Source organism: Haliaeetus albicilla, chromosome 8 (assembly GCF_947461875.1).
Source record: "Haliaeetus albicilla chromosome 8, bHalAlb1.1, whole genome shotgun sequence".
Taxonomy (NCBI): Eukaryota; Metazoa; Chordata; class Aves; order Accipitriformes; family Accipitridae; genus Haliaeetus; species Haliaeetus albicilla.
In genome coordinates, this window is record NC_091490.1 from 32,106,032 (window position 1) to 32,127,227 (window position 21,196).

The 21,196-nt window shown below is 39.0% G+C and overlaps 1 long non-coding RNA gene across 1 annotated transcript; it reads left to right on the forward strand.

Annotated features, from left to right (window-relative positions):
- Positions 1–4,437: 4,437 nt before the first annotated feature.
- Positions 4,438–20,719, forward strand: LOC138686302 (uncharacterized). Its single transcript, XR_011325638.1, has 3 exons — positions 4,438–4,540; positions 19,509–19,704; positions 20,288–20,719. It is a non-coding gene; the product is annotated as an uncharacterized lncRNA (long non-coding RNA).
- The last annotated feature ends 477 nt before the right edge of the window (positions 20,720–21,196 follow it).

Below are 21,196 nucleotides of genomic sequence, written 5' to 3' on the forward strand. Positions count from 1 at the left end.
TTCCTTGCTCTTCAGCTGCTGACTGGCCGCATAACAGGAATAACAGACCTTTGTTTCAAGACCTCTGTGGTGGAGACATGGCAGTTTCCCAGAAAATCTGCTGCAAACTCATTTTTTCTTGATGTATTCTAGATTTCATGGACATGGAAAACAGAGTAGCACCTTTGCCTTTACAGCAGCTTTTTAGTCCTTGAAATTTCATGTTCTTTTTCGGTCTCCTTTTCTTTAAGCAACACAATCCTCATGTTTTTAGATTGCCTCTTACACCTTATTTTCCATATCCCTGATAACTCTCATCACTCGCCTCTGGACTGTTTGCATTGGTCCACCTCATTCTTGTAATGCACACTTCAAACACTGAAAACTGAACATCTCTGAAGGCCTTGCCAAAGGCAAAAGCTTCTTCCCTGAGACCACTAAGCAAGTTTTTGCTATGCGAAAAAGAGAGCCAGACCTTGGGTTAGTTAGTTAGACTGAAGGAAAACAAAGTTATGATCAATCCTGTAGTGACAGAATGACAAAAAAAGAAATGCTAATATTGCTTTTCAGTTTCAGATTTCTATGATTAATCATAAGCGTATGAACATATTTTCAATAACTTGAAAGTATCTCATTAATTATCCATTACAAAGCATGTGTAATTGCAGATGGCATAGCTCAGTTTCACATATTCTGTGTTACATAACTATGATTATGGCGACCCCAAACTGCCACAACAAGATATTTACCACTCATTTCAGGCCAAATGTAAAAAAAGATATTGAGGCCTAAAGATGCAGATGGAAATCACTCAAATTATTAAAGCTAATTGAATTCAGCATGCACATACAAGTATGATCTTGTAAATAGCTGTAATGAAAAATACTATTCATTAGTTTTGGAATTATTAAATCAACTTTTTGAACAGCTACAGGAAAACAGGCACAGCAAGAACCAGGATTCACATGAAGACTTTCATAAAATCATCAACTCGGTGATTGGCAGTTGTCAAAAAGGATAGCCAAGTCTCGGGAGTTATTATGAAAGTAATACAGCATGAAACAGAAAATAACATTATGCCATTACATACATCCATGTTTTTTTCACACCAACTACTCTGTGAAGCTTTGGTGAAACATAAAACATTAAAAGTGGAAAAGGTTTATAAGAGAGCAATGAGGATGATCAAATGTATGAAACAACTTCCATATGAGAAATGGTCGAGTGGAAACTCTACAGCACAGAAAAGATTTGACTTACAGGGGATATTTTAGCTGATTATGTATTCTTGAATAGCCTGGAGGCGGTGAATAAGAATCAACTATTCATCTCATGCACTGGTTCTTGTGTTGGAAGAGAAACTGAAGCTAGCAGAAGTCAGGTTCAGAACAAACCCAAGGTTGTTCGTTCTTTCCAAAGCACTTGGTCAAACGTCTTTCAAACTTATGTAAATTTTGTGCATCTACAGCATCCTTTAGTGAAGAGCTGTACAGGTCTACCACAAGCTGTGTAACTAACTGCCTCCTTTTGTGTTTTGGCTGTAGAGTACTACTCAATCAAACCTCACATGAATGTTTTTCTGTACCTTTGTTGCCCTTTCCATTTGTTGCCTTTTCCATTTAATGGAAAACAAGCAAAAAGTTTACATGAGATAGCAAGGCAACTGGACAAATGCTTAGGAAAGAGCTGCAGTTGGGATAACAAAATTGACAAATCCCATCAGCCTTGCCTGAAAATGGCTGGGGGGGTGGGAGAGTACACAGGGATAGGCAGGAGGAAGAGAGGGAGAGGGAAAATTATGATATATACTTACCCTATTTTTACTTTTTTCTTGTCATCCAGCAGCTTCTGGATTCTGTCCAATATGAGAGTCAAAGTAGTGGGCCACACAATACCTTAATCTGAATCAGCATGTCCATTCTCATGACACCTAAAATCAGAGGCATCTGATTTTAAATTATTTTAAAAATAACAATTTAATGTACTTTTACCCAAAAAAAGTGTGCAGCATTTACTGTTCTGTCTTGAGGTGATATGCTTGGAGCACCATGCTTAGTGGTAGCTAGTAATTAATAATTAGTAATTGGTAAACAATTATTGATAGCATTGGGAATCTTGCTGTACACTTTATAATTTATCAAGATGTTTTGTGAAGATGCGTTCTCATGACTAAGTTTTCCAGGCTAATTTTTTCCTTCAGGACGCCTGTAAGTTTGCCATGATGACTCACTCCTGTTATTTATTCTTCATGCTAAGGGTAGAGCTGTTTTGTGAGAACAGTTGACCAGACTGATGGATTATCATCAAGATCAAAGCAAAAGGGGATGGAATGCTCCAAACTTTCACACAGTTTTAATGCTATTAGACAAACTGCCCATAAACTGATCTAAAAGACAGAAACCAAGTCACTCCAGATTTTGGGGTATGTCCAATATTCTGCCAGACAGATGTTGTTAAGAGACATCTTGCTCCCTATCTTTGATATAGCAAAGGCCAGAAATGTGTGATTTTGTGTTGTAAAAAAACTGATAAGCACACACAGATGCTTCCTGCTTTATATTGCCAGGGTTTGAAAGAGCCCGCAGTATCAGCAGTAAGACCTGACATTGGCAAATAAACTCTTTTATCTTTGCTGATATTTTGATTCCTTTGATCCTCTTATTTCAAATCTGGATCCAAAAATTCCCAATTTATCTTTATTTTAGGCTCCATTGAGAGAAACCAATCTTTTAAAATCCATGAAACTTCTGAGCAGTGATGAAACATTGTATTCTGAAAACACTTTTTCAAACCCAGCAGCATTCAGAGGGCAAGGCTGGGCTCAAGAAAAGGACTACTGTCTGTGCTAGCATTTTTAAACAAAACGTCATTCCCCATTGTAGCAATATAGGCTCAAAGCGTGTTGACCTTTTTTGCCTCTAGCCCTGCACAAAACAGGTTCATTTCAATTACTGGACAAGCCTTATGGATCTTAGGACTCTCCTGTTCAGATTTACTCTGCCATTTTCACACCAAGAATTTCCATATTCAAAAAGGAGTGTGAACCAATGTTTCAGTGGTTTTCTATCAGGAAATCAAACACTTTTGCTCAGTTCTTACATTTGCAAAGCCATTTGCTACATTAGATTACATGCCTATCTGCTGCATTTATAAATTCCTTCACATGGCAATATTTGGGGACCAGCAGGATGAAAACTTTCTGTAGACAAACAAGCTCCCTATAATCAGGAAGCTAGTAAAACTTTGCTGTGGAACAACAACATAAGCTCTATAAACACTTTTACATTTCAAGACTGTGATAAACAAACAACAGAATTTCTAGATTTAAAAAAAGGAACAACTAACAGGTCAAAGTTAATGAAAAATATATTTACTGAATGCCCTTTGGAAACTTCCTTCCTGTGAGACTGCCCACAGAGTCACCACCAATCATTCACAGTAAGCCAATTGCCATTATATACAAGTCAATGGTAGCAGCATGCACCTCATAAAACAGAGGCTGTAAATTAAATTCTTACAAGGTTTCATCAGATTCCTTTATTTATAAGGAGACTAAAACAAGTGCACCAAGCTTAAAACCCTGAGAAGCAAGACCTTATTTCTAGTATAAACATCAGCAAGTGACATCACAGAGGAGAGGCTTCACCGCAAATCCAATTTACACTGTCTGATCTTCTGCAGAGACAAGCACTCTTAATTCCTGGAGAGGTAACCTCAAAGCAGTTTACGAGGCCGATCACCTTGTCTTTGTAGGCCAGCCCATCTTTACTAGCCCCAAGAATTGTGATACTAACCTTATGTGTAAATTTGGGTCACTTGTATTTTGTCTTTGTGATTACACACACTTCATTTATTCCACTTCATGGAAAAGCAAAGTGTGCATGGAGACCAAGAGCACCTCTCTCAAAGTAGAGAAGTAGGAAAGGGCTGCTGAGAACAGCAGAGGAAAAGAGATTTACCTGTAAAGATCATTTAGTAATGAAGTAACAGAATAACGTAGTCTGGCAACAGAGCAGATGTTAGCAGGAAAATAGATTGTATGGTATAATACTTTTTCACAGAATGCATGATGTTTTACATAGCCTTTTTATGCAAGTGTTGTGCATTATTATAGCAAACTTAAAAGCTTAAAATCTGATTTTTTTTCTGAGCTGCAAACACAATATTTTGCCACACTATTTATTTAAACTACTGTAACCAAAACTGTTGCTTGCTGTGGCCAGACACTTAGGAAACACAGCAGTTCCCAAAAGTCTGCAGAAAGGTTTATTTTTTCCTTTGACTACTCAGACAGTATTTCCTTTTAGCCCTGTCATACTGCTCTTTCCACCAGATGGTTTGCTGGTTCTTATTCTAGCTAAGAAGGATTTAACCAGCTTGAATTAATCCTTACAGTTGTCATCAACTAAGTGTTAATGCTCTGACACTGATCTAATCCTTTGGGATTTCTTTCCTCTCTGCACCCACCATGCCTTTTGGAAAGGGAGGGAGAAGAACACTTGTGGTGTTGAGCTGACAGAGAACAATGCAACTGTGCTCCATTTCAGCAACAAGGTTACAGGTATGCACCAGGCACTGCCTGGGTAACCTAACCAGGTACATTCATATGGTAGATATGAATGACTGGGAAAGAGCTTATCTTACATTAGGAAAACTCAATAACTTAAGCGATTATATGTGAAGCAGAAGCCAATACAAGTGTAAAATCTTGCTAATTTTTTTAGTTTACTGAGGCTATTTAGTGTCTTTCACAATATCCTAGTCTTTTTGTTTTCCTTTTTTAATATATTCCTTTTCAACTTTCAAAACTAGAGTCTCTTTTAAAATTGCTTTATCTCTGTTCTCTTTCCTTCTAGAATCCGAATTTCCTATTGTACTGCTGAGATTATGAATCCAATACACCTGCATGCCCTCTGTATGCATTAAGAACAACTCTTTGAATTTGGGTCATTAACGTATCACTAATCTCTGGAAACTAATTATAAAGCACATGCCCAATTTACACTGACCTTTTCACCATGTGACTTAGAATCCAACTAAACAACTGACAGGCTCTTCCTTTTCGCTTCCCACTGTCCCTTGGGGAAGGCAGGATTACTAGGTGTTTCCAGTAACTACAGGTATCATTTGGTGGGCATTTAACATTCTGTAAGAGATGGTAACATTTGTCACTTGTTTATCAAGAGAAGTTAATATTCAGGAAAAAAAAACAAAAGATTAGAAGAAGCCTCTTTGCTACTGATGGAGCCCCTTTATGGTAAACGTTGCCCCCAGAAAACATTTTAGCTCCTTCGGCAGGGTGCAGCATTTCAGCTACAGATAGCAATCTGGGAAGCATCTATGTATAAGCAAGATGATTATTCAGGGCCAATGTTCCTGCTATCCTTGCAGGAAAGCTATGCCTAACAGAGAAATTATTTGGACTATTATGTTTATATCAGAAACCGTTTTCTGGAGGAGTGATTTTAAACCACGTGGTGTCAGATCTGCTTAATTGTGACAAAATCTCAGCAAAAATGGGCAGTCTGCCACCCCCAGATTTGAAAGCAGTTGTATTTGAAATTTTTTGCAAATGCTTTGATTGATAGGTTTATAATCTTCCCTAGGTAAAATGCCTCAACAGCAATCAGACAACCTTAGACATGCTAGCTTTAGTAAACTAAACATGAAGTAACTTAGCAGAATTTAGGCTGTGATCTCACATGCACTGAATTTAATAACCATCCACAAGTATGAAATTAATACTTTTAGATGTTTGCAGGCTGAAGTTTTTAAATAAACATTAACAGGTATGGAATGAGCAATTTCAAAAGAAAATATAAGCCTTCTCTGATTATGGCTGGGCTCCTGAAAGAGTCATTCACATTTCCAATTTTATCTTTTATGTCAGTTGTTTTTTTACTTTTTGCATTAGCATTTTAAGGAGCATAACCAAAGTGTTTTTACAATAGAAGTATATGTTTATTCTACATTCCTGCAATGTTTTCAAGAAGAGGCAAAGGAATTTTTGCTCAGGTTTTCTAACACTAGTTTTCAAGCAGCAACAGGTCATGCAGGACTTCTGCCCAAAAATGAAGCGGGTGAAAACATGTTGGTATAATGGAAACTTTAGCAAGACTGCAGCTGCTATGACCAGCTTCAAGTATTAGGGTTTAGGTTATATTTATATTTCTATAAGTATATGATTTCCAAAGTCCTCTCCTATCCCTCCACATGTTTATACATGTTGGATAGTCCCTCTTTGTTGTATGCCCTGCTTTAACTGGACCACTTTTTTCCCCACTGCAATGCTTGGGCTCTGGCCTCTCATTCCTCCCACAAAGGACAACACAAACAAACACAACTTTTCAATCCAATTCTGCGAACTATGGCTCCTGAATTTATGTAGCATAGTTAATTTTAAGCACACTCTTGAACAGGGATACTAGAAGATAAAAAGGTAACACAGTCACAAATGGGGGGAAGGTTTAGTGTGCTAGTACCGGTTTTGTTATCCATTTTCACATTACACAGAAGTTTGTTGTGTACTTTTAGCTCAGACTGACTTTTTTTCCTCCTGCTGCTCTATTCCAAATATACCTTATGATGCAAAGATCCTCATTCAACTGGGGTTAGGCTGAGACCAATTTTGGTGGCTGGAATCAGGCTGGAACTGTTAAGACTGAACATTTTTAGGTCTGAAATCCCTTTTTCCTTCCTCATGTAATAGAAAGTTTGTTTGAAGTCTGGAATTGGCTCTCCCATCCTAGTTTGTGCATTCAAGGGCCTTTTATTAGTGAGCAGAAGCTCAGGCAGGGTTTGCCAGGGCCCCAGTAGGCCCAGTTTAAGAGAAATGATTATTCACATCGTTATGGGTATGTCTGCGGTATCTGCATGAGATACACAAATGCATGAGCTGCAAGCACAGCCTTTCCTCTCATGCTACTGATCCCTTTTTCCTAAAAGTTGAAAGTATAAATTGAAGCATTAAAAGGAAAATTGGGGTTTTGGTCTGCCCTCCAATTTTCATTCCCCCTACTGTAATGGAGATATGAATGGCCGTTGCAGCACTACCTCTTCTGAAACACCTGCAGCAAGAAACGTGGTTTGACTAAAGCTACATGACCTTTCATAAAAAAAGCCCAGTGATGATGCTTAATTTACCCCAAAATTAACAACAGGCTGTTCTTGGGTGGGAAACCCCAGAAACTCCAACTCTGGCGCCCTTTTCAGCACTGCAGCCCCCATGCAGCAGTTAAACCCACCTCCAGCCCCGTGTCTGCTGTGTTTTTGCATTTCTATCATCCAGTGTCAACTGCATTGCAGATTTGCCCCAAATTTGCCTTGCCTTGGCCACCTGGGCATGTGGCTGTCCTTCTGTCACCTACCTTCTTCCCTCAGGTAACTGTGTCTGCCATGGCCGATGAGCTGTTAGACTTTGGCCCCTGAGCAGCCAAAATGGCTCCAACCAGGCTGTCTCCTGAGGTGGGGACAGGCGGGGCTGAGGACAACACGGACACCACAGGGCCTGTGGGGAAACAGCCCTGGGCAAAGAGGAGGGATGGCACGGTGATGCAGCCGGTGCTGGGGGAGGAAGAAGCTCTGCCATTGTGCAGACTCTGAAGGGGGCTAAAACGGATGAGGGAAAAACTACCCTAAGCCAGAAAGGATGGGAGTGACTGTTGATGAAAGGCCATTTGGTTCCCTGTGGGGAGCAACCAGAGATTGCGGCCTGAAGGAAGATGAAGAGAGACTTTATGTTTTAAAATGGCACCTTTCAGGTGCCCTTTCTAACCCAAATCTCCTCCCAGTCTGAGGAGGCAGAATCGCTTTGGGAGGCCCCCCCAACACCCCACCCCAACAGCATTGCCCCCTCCCCTCAGCAGGGCTGGCCGCCTGGGGCGAGGGCCGTGGGGGGCCATGGTGCTGGGGAGGGGCTCCACAGGGCACACGTGATGGAGGAGCTTCTCCAGAGAAGGGAAACACATCCCCGGCATCAAGGCAACCAGGCAAAGGATTCACACTCTGGCTAAGTTTAAAAACATTGGCAATTTGCTCAGATGAAGACACAGGTCCTTGCAGGAATGTGAGTTTCACAGGAAAGCAGACATGCTTCAGGCTGTCCTGTCTGCCGGGTTTTAATTAACGATGTCTTCCTTCCACATTTCCCTGTGAGTGATGTGTTGATCGAGTGCTGCCATGGCAGTTCCTGGGAGGGAAGCTCCCTGCACAGCCTCCATACAGACACGGCAGAGCAACTGATCGATAAGGCTGCTCTGCCCCCCTCAGCCTCTGTGCCATGGCCCCGAACCCTCCCACCACATGCGTGTCTCTATGTGCAGATGGTGTGCCTGCTGCTGACTGATGGGTGCTGATACCAACCTGTCCTAAAACGAGTGCATTTTCCCCCTTATTCCAATGAATGATAGAGTAGATGATGGGTCTCGTTCAATGTCAACAGTAGGGACAGTTCTACCTAATCTATAATTAAAAGCATTTCCAGTCCTTAACAGTTGTTCAACAGATATGATTAGTTACCTACTACCTCTAGTTTAATCATCCATAATGTCAATCGCTGTCAACTTATTTTATTCATGTGAATAGGCTTATGTAGATATTCGCTGTACCTCTTGCCACTGAATTCCCCCTGTGTGCATTAAATATTGTAAGCCTATAAAGAAAAACTAAACAGTAGCAAATAATCACATTGCAAATAATCACAAGAATTGATGCTGCATCGAAGTTATTTCATCCAGCACTGCAGAAAGCCTGGGCCAAACAGCTCGAGTCTTTGTGGCAATAGCTTTGTCTGATAAAATGTTGTTGACTGACTGATTGATGTACAGTGATCTAACATTTATGATTTCTCCGAGGTAGTGATGGAAATAGCATTCCCGCTTAGGAATATTACCTTTTTGTGGTAATGCCCCGTCTCCTTAGACTGAGTTCCTAACACTTGTTTGTCTCTGCTGTGCTCCAGATGTTGAGCAGATTTACTTTGGTTAAGTACAGTACATAAAGTTATGGCCTTGATTCTTATACCCTAAAGACTGTTAATTAAAAAAATCTACTCATTAACATTGCAGCATTATTTTGCATGATGTCTATGATTACCTCTGCTATTACTCAGGACAAGATCTTGTGTAAACCTGTGTCCCACAATTAATAAGATAGTAACTCCTGGTCAAGAAAGAGAGCCAACAATTATTTTGTTCATATTCTTCACTGAATGCCCTGACATGTACACCTGCTCATGTTAAATACCACTACAGTTATGGTCTTTTATTCAAAGTAAGTATAAGTGTATATTTTTTTAACTAAACATGGAGATGTGGCTAGAACATGTAGTTACTAAGATTCTTGGTCTTGTTGTAACCTGTAACAATCACCATACTTTCCAACAGTCTGGTTTAATGTTTGCTTTTATGAATATTTTCCCTTCTGCTCACTAGTTAAAATAGAAACAGAGTTCACCGGTGCTAGTGGGTGCATGTTGCGCTACACACTGCCTCATCTTCTGTGGCAAGAGGTAAGAAAGGGGACAAAGGAGCACACGTGCAGGATTGTACACTAAGGAAAAAAAAGCACACAAACATGGAAAAAGATATGTCCTCATGCTGCAGCCTCCCTACTTAAGCAGCCTCTGACAAAAAGCAGAAGAAAAGACTTGACAGAGCAGTTTGCTTCCCTGCAGGGGGGACAAAGATAAAGCAAAAAGAAGCAGTGGAGCTATTTCTGCACTGATGAGAGTTAAAGATTGTTTCTCTCAACCGTCCCTCATCAGAGGAAGTTTTGGAGAAGACAAGAGACAGTAGACGTCTTCTCCATTAAAACCACCAACTTGATCTTTACATATTGATTTAATGGATGCTAGCATAAAGGAAACAGAAATCCTGCACTCTGTATCATAACTCCCCTGTCTGAAAAATCTCTGTGCCTGGCATAGCCGGCAGAGCTCCAGGACAGCACAGCACTTCATACTCTTCTGTTCAAAAAAATCCAGTGGACTCAATAAATATTGTTTGATTTAAACATTTTCCCAGACCTCTGTCCTTTCTCCCCTCACTAAGGCTTGAAATAGTCTCACAACCTCAGTGTCTGTTCAGGTTGGTAAGTCCCACGTGGCTCTGGACTAACCAGCTACCTGCAGGACCAGAGCTACCTAAAGCCCTTTTTAGAGGTTCTCGGCCAAAAAAATCCCAGGTAAATTAAAACATATGTTTATTCTATATCCCACTGCAGGTTCTATTAGGAAATTGCAAATTTATTCTGGTGAAATGTGCTGTAACTTAACCGGGTCAGATACCTTGTTTTCTGAAGTTAACAACAGGCTTTTACATCCATGGCTTTATTACAGGAATCTAGAGCTCTGCTTTCAAAGGAAATAGCTTTAGGCTGCATCACATGTTATACCTCCATATGGTGATAGTTATAAAACCCTTTTCTTAGACATATCCAGGAAAACTCAGAGTTGCTGTCAAGGCTGACATAACAGTCTGCTTTATCTCCTTGGTGGATGAACAGACTAAAATAGCCTTTTTCTTACAGAATGCTAACACAGTTCTGTTTCTATATATAAGCCTATGGATTTATTGCAAATCTGCTGATAAAACTAGCACTACAATAACTTCTGCAGACTACTTAGTGACTTTTTTCCCCTTTAGAAAATTTGAATATACTGCTAGTACTCCTCATTTTAAATCTTTTTAAAAGTTGCTTTGGAAAACAACTTTTTTTCAGTACACTCTGACATTTCCTAATTTCACAAGCATCTCAGAAAACAGACACTAACCAGACAATGCTAAATCACGTATCTGGGTTGAACCTGTCAACTAGAGAAGTGAAATTAAAGTTATATATATGCCTTAACTTATCAAATGTCCATCTAATAATACTGTGCCCAAATCAATTGCCAGCTTTGTTAGCAGTGGCAATGTCTAACCCTGCCTGGCCAGAATTTAATCTGGTGACCAGCTTTCAGAAGGCTGCATACCACTGCCAGTCACATGAGCTATGCTGGTTCCCAAACACCTTCCTGTCCTTTATGGCTTTGCCTGAAGCATTAGTAAATCTTCCTTTTAGACACATATTCTGCATACTGTTAATAACTGATGGTATGCCAGCGCCCTTCTCCTCACCTATTTCCAGTTCTCCAAACAAACCTTTATGCAAATCTTTTTTTGTAACCTGAAAATGATCTTAAGGGTCTCTTCCAAGCTAAATGATTCTATGAAAAAAGGAAAAAAGGGGGGTTATTTATGGTAAGATTTCAGCAGGTTTTCTTCTACTTTCTCTTTCCAAATTTCTTCTTTCACTCTGCTATAGTTACTGGCAGGTTCTAACTACTTCTTCACTGTGGATGCAAGTTTGAGATCTGATGTAATTCTGACAACAATAGACCACACCTTTCTGTGGAAAGTTTCTAAGGTGTGGTAACAATTACTGTGTCTTGTGCTTGGAGGGACAGGTAAATAGGTAAAATGCAGCTGGATTGGTAAATGCTATTGTATAATGCACCCAGTCTGAGCTCCAATGATCTAGTAATGCAATTTTTTTTGGTTTTTCTTAAAGTTCTTCTGAGTAAGCTTTTTTTTCTGGAGCACATTAGATTAACATAGGCTTTAAATGTGAGAATCTTCCTTTAACACTGTTCAGCAACTGTTTTCCATTTCGTCGTGATTAGTAAATGCTGGCCTAGATATGCCAAAACTAGAGCAAAACAAAGGCGAAAGAAGCCTTCGATAAAGACAGAGGGGACAGGTACTGTGTCTTGTTTTCTCTCTCAACAACTTGTTTTCTGGTGCTCCTTTCTTTTTGGATTTTTATGTGGGTTTTAGGGGTTGTGGGGTTATTTTAAATGACTTAATTTTCCCTAAATACAGAAGATCATACAATGATATCACATTCACAGGCAGTTGTGCTGGCCATCACCTCTACATGCTTAGATGAGATGTAAGTCTGCACAGAAAAACCTTGGTTAGCCAGACATCCGAATCAGACTGAAATTCAGGAGGAGGTGGGGTGGGTGTTTGCGTGTCAGATCTGGTATAGTGACACTTGCATTCTCCTTTATTACTCATGCACTGACTACCTAGAAATCACTTTTAATTCAGATAATTATACTGCTGTTCAGCTCTGATATTTTGCTTTTAATGCTCCTGTATCTTGCTCACCTCCATTTACTAAGGTGGCATTGCTTTTTAGGAAGGGCAGTTTAAAAACTGTCACAGAAACTGCAGCTGAGCTATCCAGGAAAGTGCAGGATGGTCCCTTCCCTAAAAACATCAAGCAGAATAAAAATAAAGAACAGATCTGGCAGCACAGTTTGCATTTCCCATTATTATTTGCACTGTCTGCATGTTGGAGATGGCAAGAGAAAATAAGGCTGCTCTGAAATCTCTTTCCATTGCTCCTGAGTAGTCTAGTTTGTCTGTATATCCAAATCTCTCATTATTCAGACAGACGCTCCTACTATTCTCACCTCCTTGCTTTGTTTATCCATGTAGCATGATTGAGTACATTTCTCCCTTACCATGCAAGTAGGTGTTATGATTTATGCTTTGTTTTCTTAAATAACCTCCTACGACAGACTCCTTATTCAAAACACAATCATCTGCACTGCACTTTTATTTTTTTCACAGGCATTAGATTAGGTACCATTCACATTGTCATTTCTCTAACCCCAGAAGATTAGGTACCATTCACATTGTCATTTCTCTAACCCCAGAAGACAGGCAGCCCGGGTAGAACTGAGCAGTACTTACTCAGTACTTACTGAGAGCTGCCTGTGAGCCACAACCTCGATGTAAAAAGCTGACTGAGGGGCCTTGAAGAGAAAGGAAGAGTTCAGCCTTCAAACATCTTCACTCCTTGTCCTTTTTACTGAAACACTTCGGAGTAGAAATACTTGTCCCTCTGGAATAGAACAGAAATCACATTTCCACCTGGCCAGCACAAATCATACATTTTTAGCCCACGCCAACCTGAGTGTGAACTGACAACTTTATAGGTGAAAGTAATAAAATCTCATCTTTCAAACCAATGATTCTTTACCATCGAACATTATATTTTCAACTACTGGATAGAACTAAATCATTGTGTTTCGCACATGTCTGCCCATAGCCATTTCAAGTTGTAAGTACTAGTGCTGATCTGTGACTTTGCTGTTTTACAAGTCAAAATGAGAGAAATCTTCCATGATATGGTACAAGAATTTCCAAACCAGCTAAAAAATATGTACCTTTGTAGATGAAAAAAAGTATTACGTAACTTCAGAGAAAAAAAGAATACTTACTTGACAGGTACTGCTGAAATAAAGCAGAGTAAATACAGGAGGACTAGTACACTGTACTTACGATTGGACACACTCCTCGATTAGATCTGCTGTTTCCCAAATATATGGATAGTATTTACATTACAGATTAATTATACTTGCAGTGAAAACATTCTGAAAACTTCGTCACTAAGTAAATATCTTAAGCTAAATGTTTAAGTTAAATTTCAAATTCTTTTGTCCAGTTATATTTCATCATGCCCTACTGGGAAATATTTTTCTATTAAACATCTTTCTGAATTGGTTTTGTTCTGCTTCATTATTCTTAAACAATCTCTAGAGGAAGTTCACCAGATAGGGATTTATCATGTCTTTCCAAATAAAAATGCCTCTCCTAATCTCTGCTGTCATAACAGTCACAAGGTCTCCCAGCCCAGTTAGAGTGCATGTTGTAAGAAACAAGAAAAATATTGTACTTACAAGCTTATGAACTTATAAATTTATGAGCACAAAGAGACAAAACTAATCTTAATTCAAATACCCCATACAGCTTTCCTAAAAAAGATACACTCTGCCACAGGTCAGTGCAGAGATGTATGTGGGAAGCAGACATTGAGATAAAGTACTTTTATTTCCCTGCTCTTCATCTTCGGGTGAAGCCACTTGATCTCCTTTATAGGAGGCCACTTTATACTCTCGTGTATAAAATAGGGAAGACTCAAGTTTACTCTGAGTTTGCCATATGTAGAGGCTGTTTTGTAACACAACCTCGTCCAAGCCCTCTGGATTCGAGGAATGACAAGAAAAGGTTGTAGTAATAAGGCAGAAATTTTTCTTCTGATAGAAAGACCCAGCAAGTTTATATTGCTTCATCAGTATGAGACAGCTTCTACTTAACTAAAACATTTCTAACCCAAGCTACATTCATGTTTTTTATTTGTCCTGGAATCTGGACCCTTCAGCCTATCGCAGATCTGTTTTTTCAACATATAATGCCATTAAGTTAGACACCTCTGTTCTCTGACCATGTGAATTAAATTATATGTAGCACATAACATCCTGCTTGCTTCAAAAATCTAAGAGCTCTTCATCTCTGTGTTAGTTATATTTAAGTCACTGTTATTATAAAAATGGATATGTAGTTGAAAATGGCTCATGCAAAAAAAAGAAAAAAAAAGGCCTTCCAGAAATGATGCCCAAAGACATAATCAGAGCCCTTAAATATCTATATTTCAGTGGGTTCAGTGGAGCTATAGTGACTTAGATCTTAGGCAATTCTTTTTATGGTAGTCAATGATCAGAAAATATTTCTGCATGTTCACTAATGCTTCATCACTCATTCTTTACAGACTATAATAGTTTATTTTTCAATTTATACTTACGAGTTTGGTCTCAGGAGGTTAGTGGTATTTTCTACATATTCATATAAGCTCTTAGTTTCATAAATGTAGTATCATGAATAATTGTCATCACCCAAGAGGGATGTAAAGTCTACAAAGTTCTTTTTAAAAAGATTGAATAAACCCTTTCTTACACCAGGGATTTCTTGGTTTTAAGTGTTTCCAATTAATTACTGTTGCCTAGTAGATTCATAAGCTATCCAACATTTCCTGGAGAGATGTAGAGGCAGAATTCTTTCAGACAAGCACATCCAGAAAATAACACTTGCTTACTACAGATAATGCGTCCCACTGACTGTGTTAACAACTAATGTTTCTTACATCTTGAACAATTATAGTCCTGGAAATATTTACAACTTTTTTTATCTCACCTTCTTTTCCCCCTTCTCCCATGGTGTCATATGAGATCTGACTGTGTATCACTAACTTTTTGAAATGTCCTGGATATAATTTGGAACCAGGCTGTTTTCACATGAAATTATTTTAATGGATTTTAAGTAAGAAGCTCTTACTCCATCTACTAAATATGGTTTATGTTAGCTTCACCTTTCAAACTGCCTGAATGCATGAAGTGTCCTGAAAATTTACAATGTATGTACTATGAGGTGATACCTAATTTAGTTTATGCTATGAAAGTCTGATCCAGTTCCCATAGAAATAAACAAAAAACATTGTGCTGACTTAATGAAAATTGGATTCAACTCTAAAAGGGTAGGCCTCTGCTTATATGAACAGAAAGGAGAATATGGTATTTCTTTCAGTGTTTAAAGTGAGAATGAATATTCAGGAATCTCTTATCAGAGAGAAGGAGAGGGATCAAGACATAATACCAGTGAAGTCAGCAGAGATAAACCAATATAAATGCTTTCAGATGAACTGTACCATTCTGACAAATGATGCAAAACCATAGTAGCTGTTACAGCCTCAGGTTAACATCAAGACACAAAATAAAAATGTTTCACATGATAGAGATTCTACTGGATTTATGAACACAACAACATATATTTAGCTCAGCATTTTCACTTTTTCATTTTATACTTGCATTTATGATCTCATCTAGGTTTCCTACCCTTGTTTTCTTAGCGTCATAAACCTGCTATACTCCTTGCTGAGGGACTTTGTGCGCTGTTACAGATTCTGCTTGGAGAATATATGTTTCAATCCCCATGGAGCACTGCATCAGTGCTATAAGCTGGCTTTTTGTTTAACTCCTATGCTACAGCTTTTGTATTTTGCAAATAGTACTTCATGTAGGGATAAAGAGCTCCCTGAAAAAACCCTTGGTGACCTCAGTAGAGGTGCAGAGGTCTTCCTGTGCTCTGCATACAATGCATTGGAGAAAACAGTCTTCCTGAAGTTTCTGGCATGCTGTTCTTGCTCCCTTGGATCTTCCAGAGGGAAGTATAGCAGCTGAGAAAGTTGAATTATTCTGTGCCATTAAGACTGTGTGTGACTGAGCATTTGGGGCTACCTGTAATTAGCTATGAAACTCTTTCTGATAGCTTCCACATAGCATGGACCAGACTGAAGCTGTTACCACTTGGTGAGTGTGAAATGAGGTGGCACCCATTTGTTTCCTCCTTATATAAAACTCCCTGCAGCATTAATCTCTAATAGGATAATTACTGTGTATCTAGATCAACCCTGTAATAAAGCTGGTCCTTAGAATGTGAATAATCATCACCGATGAAACACTGATGCAGAATCTATTAAGGCTTCAAATGCTTTTACACTTACAAGACAGAGCAGTAAACTTATCCAGCATCAGGATTTTTGGAAAATCCTGCTTAAAGACTAGTAGCCACTACTGAAGAAAATAACGTTGCTGAGCCTACAGTCAGATTATATGCTTTCTCTAGTTAATCAATCTGGTTTTGCAAGTGAAAGAGTGTATCAGATGTTAAGTCCAGCTGTTCTTTGGTGGGACAATTCCCATAACTGGGAACTACAAAGAGAGAAATAAATCACATGTTCAACGTTGAGGTTCTTCATTAAAAAGGCTATACATTAAGCATGGAATATAATTATTAATTTTAGAAGAAAGGCAAATGAGACACTATTAGTAAAGACAGTGAATAACATAGCTGAGATGTATTTGATTAATACATTAGCAGTAACAAAATAATCCAAGTCATGTTGATTTTCCCAGCACTAAGTAACCTTAATTAGATTCTACTTCTCTAATACAAATATATGTGTTTACCACAGGGCAGCTATCCATTATGTTGAACAGTAAATTTATGTGTTTATTTATCTAATTCTTAGTATTTTAAAAATAAAAGTTAAGGTAAAGTAATGTTTTGTATTTAGGGTCTGTTCCGCAGCCCATTGGAGTAAGATGCAGTCTCCCACTGAATCCCCAGCACTAAACTGAACCTTATTAATGTGAGATGTTTCGTACTGGGCAGCATAATTGCTCTCAGGTCTGTCTGCCATCCACTGCAATACTGTATTTACCACCTTTCCATAGGTGAGAAAGTGAGTACCAAAATTATGACTCAAGCTCTCTACCATGTTTTACAGCTCCATATTGCCAGGAGGTTGTGGAGAGCAGCAGTGACCAGGAAAGATTTGCTGCTGCCCAACATTCAGCAGCCCTATCTCAGCAAAACCTGAAGCAAAGGCAAATTGCTCTGAATTCTCCCACTTGCATAAGGCCAGTAACGAATTTTTTGCCCACGGATGTTGTGTGCGGTCGAGCCAGGGACTCTACTGGTGCTTCCCAGCTGTACTGTGTCTTTTTCCTCGTCAAGGGGAGAAGGGTGGCCAGCCTGATACTGCTGACTGTGCAGCTCCAAGCATCTTCCATCTCTCTTTAGCAATGGCGTGCTGCCACTTGACTGAAGACCCAAACACCAAATAAACTGTTATAGGGTAAAGAGGGACAAGGTAAGAGTTAACATGAAACATTTGAAATCATATTCTCCTATTTGCAAATTCTTCATATATTTTGCTCAATAAAAATGATTTGTGAAGGGAAAGACCTAATAGCTGTTTGTAAAAGTGGCAGTATTTGTTATCACTGTGAAATAAAAGCAAATCCCGAAAAAAGTAAAATTATCTAAATTATGAGAGACGTGGTTGAACCCCACAGTGGACATTTAAAATAGTAAATATTGGAATGAAGCAACCAAATGAATAATGCCTTTCTACAAAACACTGCTCATAATAACTGACATTTTCAGTCTCTATTTTAACGCCTCGTTATATGTTGAAAACTACTGCCACATTAAAATATAAATTTCAAATTTGAAATGTTACAGAAATAATTCCTCGCTACCTTGAGGAAAGATGTTAACATCAAACAAAATTAACCCACCAGCAAAAACCAGCTTGTCTTCTATTATGGATGGACTGCAAAGAAATAGAGAGACATTTGTACAGAGGTAAACACGTTTGGAATGAGGGGTTAGAGTACCCTTCTGGAGGAATCTGCATGTATTATTATTATTATACATTATATTTTATCTGTGTTGTACCGAGCCCATCAACTGCTGTGCATCCAGTTTTGGGCAGTAAACGTCTGAGTTTTATTAATAAGAAGTACTTTTGATATTTACTCTGCTACAACCAAAGCCAGATTTTCATTTCAAAGGGAATCATTGTATTTATTCCCTCATTAAAAAATCTATTTTTCAGCTGGAGACAGGTTTCGTATTTTGAAGTGTTAATATTTAAAACTAATATCTTCTTATGCTGAGGATGTTACTTACTGACTAAAACAGGGATCCAGCTCAACTGGTCAAGTTACTTCACATCTCTGCGAGATGTCAGTACGCATAAGATGAGATTGATAATACCTGCCTCCTTCATGCAAAGATGGGGCAAGTTGTATTAGCTCTTTATAATGTTTAAATGAGGGATATTAATCCTGTGATGCGAGGAAGATTTTGTTCTTCCTCCCAACCTAGCATAAGATTTGTGTTTCACAGTCTGAAGCTGGGGTGGTTGAGCTTTAGCCTATTGACCCACTGATTCACTCAGACATTAAAGTAAAATAAGCAGCACGTAGCTGAGCATTTAAACATCAAAACCTCTACTGTAAAGGGTAAGTTGATGCCAGATTAAGTAGCTCCCATGAAGTTTAGCTTTCACACTGAATAATACAATTCACATGTGAGGCAGACCAGCTCTTTCTGGGTTTTGCTGTTACGTATGACTTTTCTCAGTCTGTCACCACCCTAAGGTGAAGGTCCTGCTAGCGTGACCATTTTAGGACTTAGAGCAGAATTTTTTATTTTATATTCATTCTCAGGAAGTATTTGCACAAGACTTTACAAGCATGTTGTTTTCAGCAAAGGGGGTGTGTTTGTTTATTCTCAGATTGCTTTTGGACTTACAGACTTTTCCATCTGAACAGTTATATCTGAATTACATTCCTGATTCCAAGCGTAAGCAGAACAAGCGAATTGCTGAGAGACTTCATGTAGACAGAGATATTAATTGCAATTAGAGTATAATACACAAGAAGGCTGACAGATTAGATTTTGTTATCTGGCCTCAATCAACTCACGTGGACTGAGGTTGTAAACTTTATTTCCCATCACATGACTTCTCTGTATATTCCTTGGTAGTCAGCCTTGAAAGACACCAGTTATAATCTACAAGTCCTATTAAATTTTCATAAATATTCAACTTCAATTGTGATTTGCTGAGCACCTTGTACTTGATGTTCTCTTTCACCCTGGAGTAATTTCCCTTGAAAAACTTTGATGAAAATGCAACCAAAGTTAATTGACACAATTTCCCTATTTCATTCTGAGTGTAGTTGCTCTCAGTTTTACTCTGTTTGCACATGCCAAGTATCAGTTTCTTAGAGAAGGACTTACTCTGCCTGAGAGAGAAGGCTCCCTGTTAACCACAACATCTTTCCACAGGCATTTCTGTGACAATCTCCTCCACTCATCCAGAAGTCTTTTGCCAGCCATTTTCATACTCAAGGATAGCATTAATCTTGTGGTGGAAAACCTTATAAAAATGAAAGCTGTTGTCACTGTTAGCAATCAAGAAGCCCTCCTTAGCTTTCACGCAACCCTGCAACTTCCCTCTGAAACAATGCTTCCCAGAAAGCAGGTATTTCTAACTCTGTTTTAACCAGGAATAGTTAGGAGTCATTTTTTGAAAGGTCCTTTTTAGAGGTTTAGTTTATCTCTAAGAACCGTGATATCAGGGGCATCATCATGAAGTTTGGCAGTGTTTCATGTTTCCTAAACAGAATTAATAGCACTGATCTGTCTCTAATCAAAGCCCACCCAATATTTAGTGATGATACCAGCTTCACTTGCTTAAAAATAACAGCACCAATTGCTACATTCCTGAAGGTTTTTACAAAGATAACTGGGAAATATAAATGTATTTTTGTAACGCTTGACTTTGTTTATGATAGCATTATGTACACAGAATGCTTTCTACAGACAGGCCTCCAGCTTACATATTATTTTCTTGCTCAAAGCCCTCCAAAGATTAGTGAGTATGTCAATGTTGGTTTATACAAAAGCAGACTCCAGGGCCAAAACGTGACACTCGTAAGGTTGGAAATTCTACAGTAAAAACATCTTAAACATATGTGCGTGTCACTTTATTCTTAGTGTAAGTTAAAAAGCATCATCATTATATTAATAATGTCAAATGTTTTCTGTTCCCTTCTGTTTTACAGGACACCTGTCACTGAGCTCCTAAGGATTCCTGGGTTTCAGCAATTTTCAAAAGTTTCTCTGCAAAAATTTCCAGTTTTGTTCCCTTCCATCTGCCAGGCAGTATTCCTGTTTTCCTTCTTTGCTGTTGCGGCAGGAACCAACCTGGTTTGCATCAGTTTGCATGAGCAAGACTGTGCAGAGGTAATCAATCAGACAAACGAACCTGCCAAGGAATCGACAGAGTCAAAGAGCATCAAGAAAATTTGAGCATTCAGGTCTCTCTGATCTCATCTTTCAGCTCAGTGATCGCTGGAACTCCACTGAGTTCCTCCTGCTTGTCACGGTTTAACCCCAGCCAGCAACTAAGCACCACGCAGCCGCTCACTCACTCCCCACCCACCCAGTGGGATGGGGGAGAAAATCAGGAAAAGAAGTAAAACTCGTGGGTTGAGATAAGAATGGTTTAATAGAACAGAAAAGAAGAAACTAATAATGATAATGATAACACTAATAAAATGACAACAGTAGTAATAAAAGGATTGGAATGTACAAATGATGCGCAGGGCAATTTCTCACCACCCGCTGACTGACACCCAGCCAGTCCCCGAGTGGCGATTCCCTGCCCCCCCACTTCCCAGTTCCTATACTAGACCTAACGTCCCATGGTATGGAATACACTGTTGGCCAGTTTGGGTCAGGTGCCCTGGCTGTGTCCTGTGCCAACTTCTTGTGCCCCTCCAGCTTTCTCACTGGCTGGGCATGAGAAGCTGAAAAATCCTTGACTTTAGTCTAAACACTACTTAGCAACAACTGAAAACATCAGTGTTATCAACATTCTTCACATACTGAACTCAAAACATAGCACCGTACCAGCTACTAGGAAGACAATTAACTCTATCCCAGCTGAAACCAGGACACTGCTACAGGAA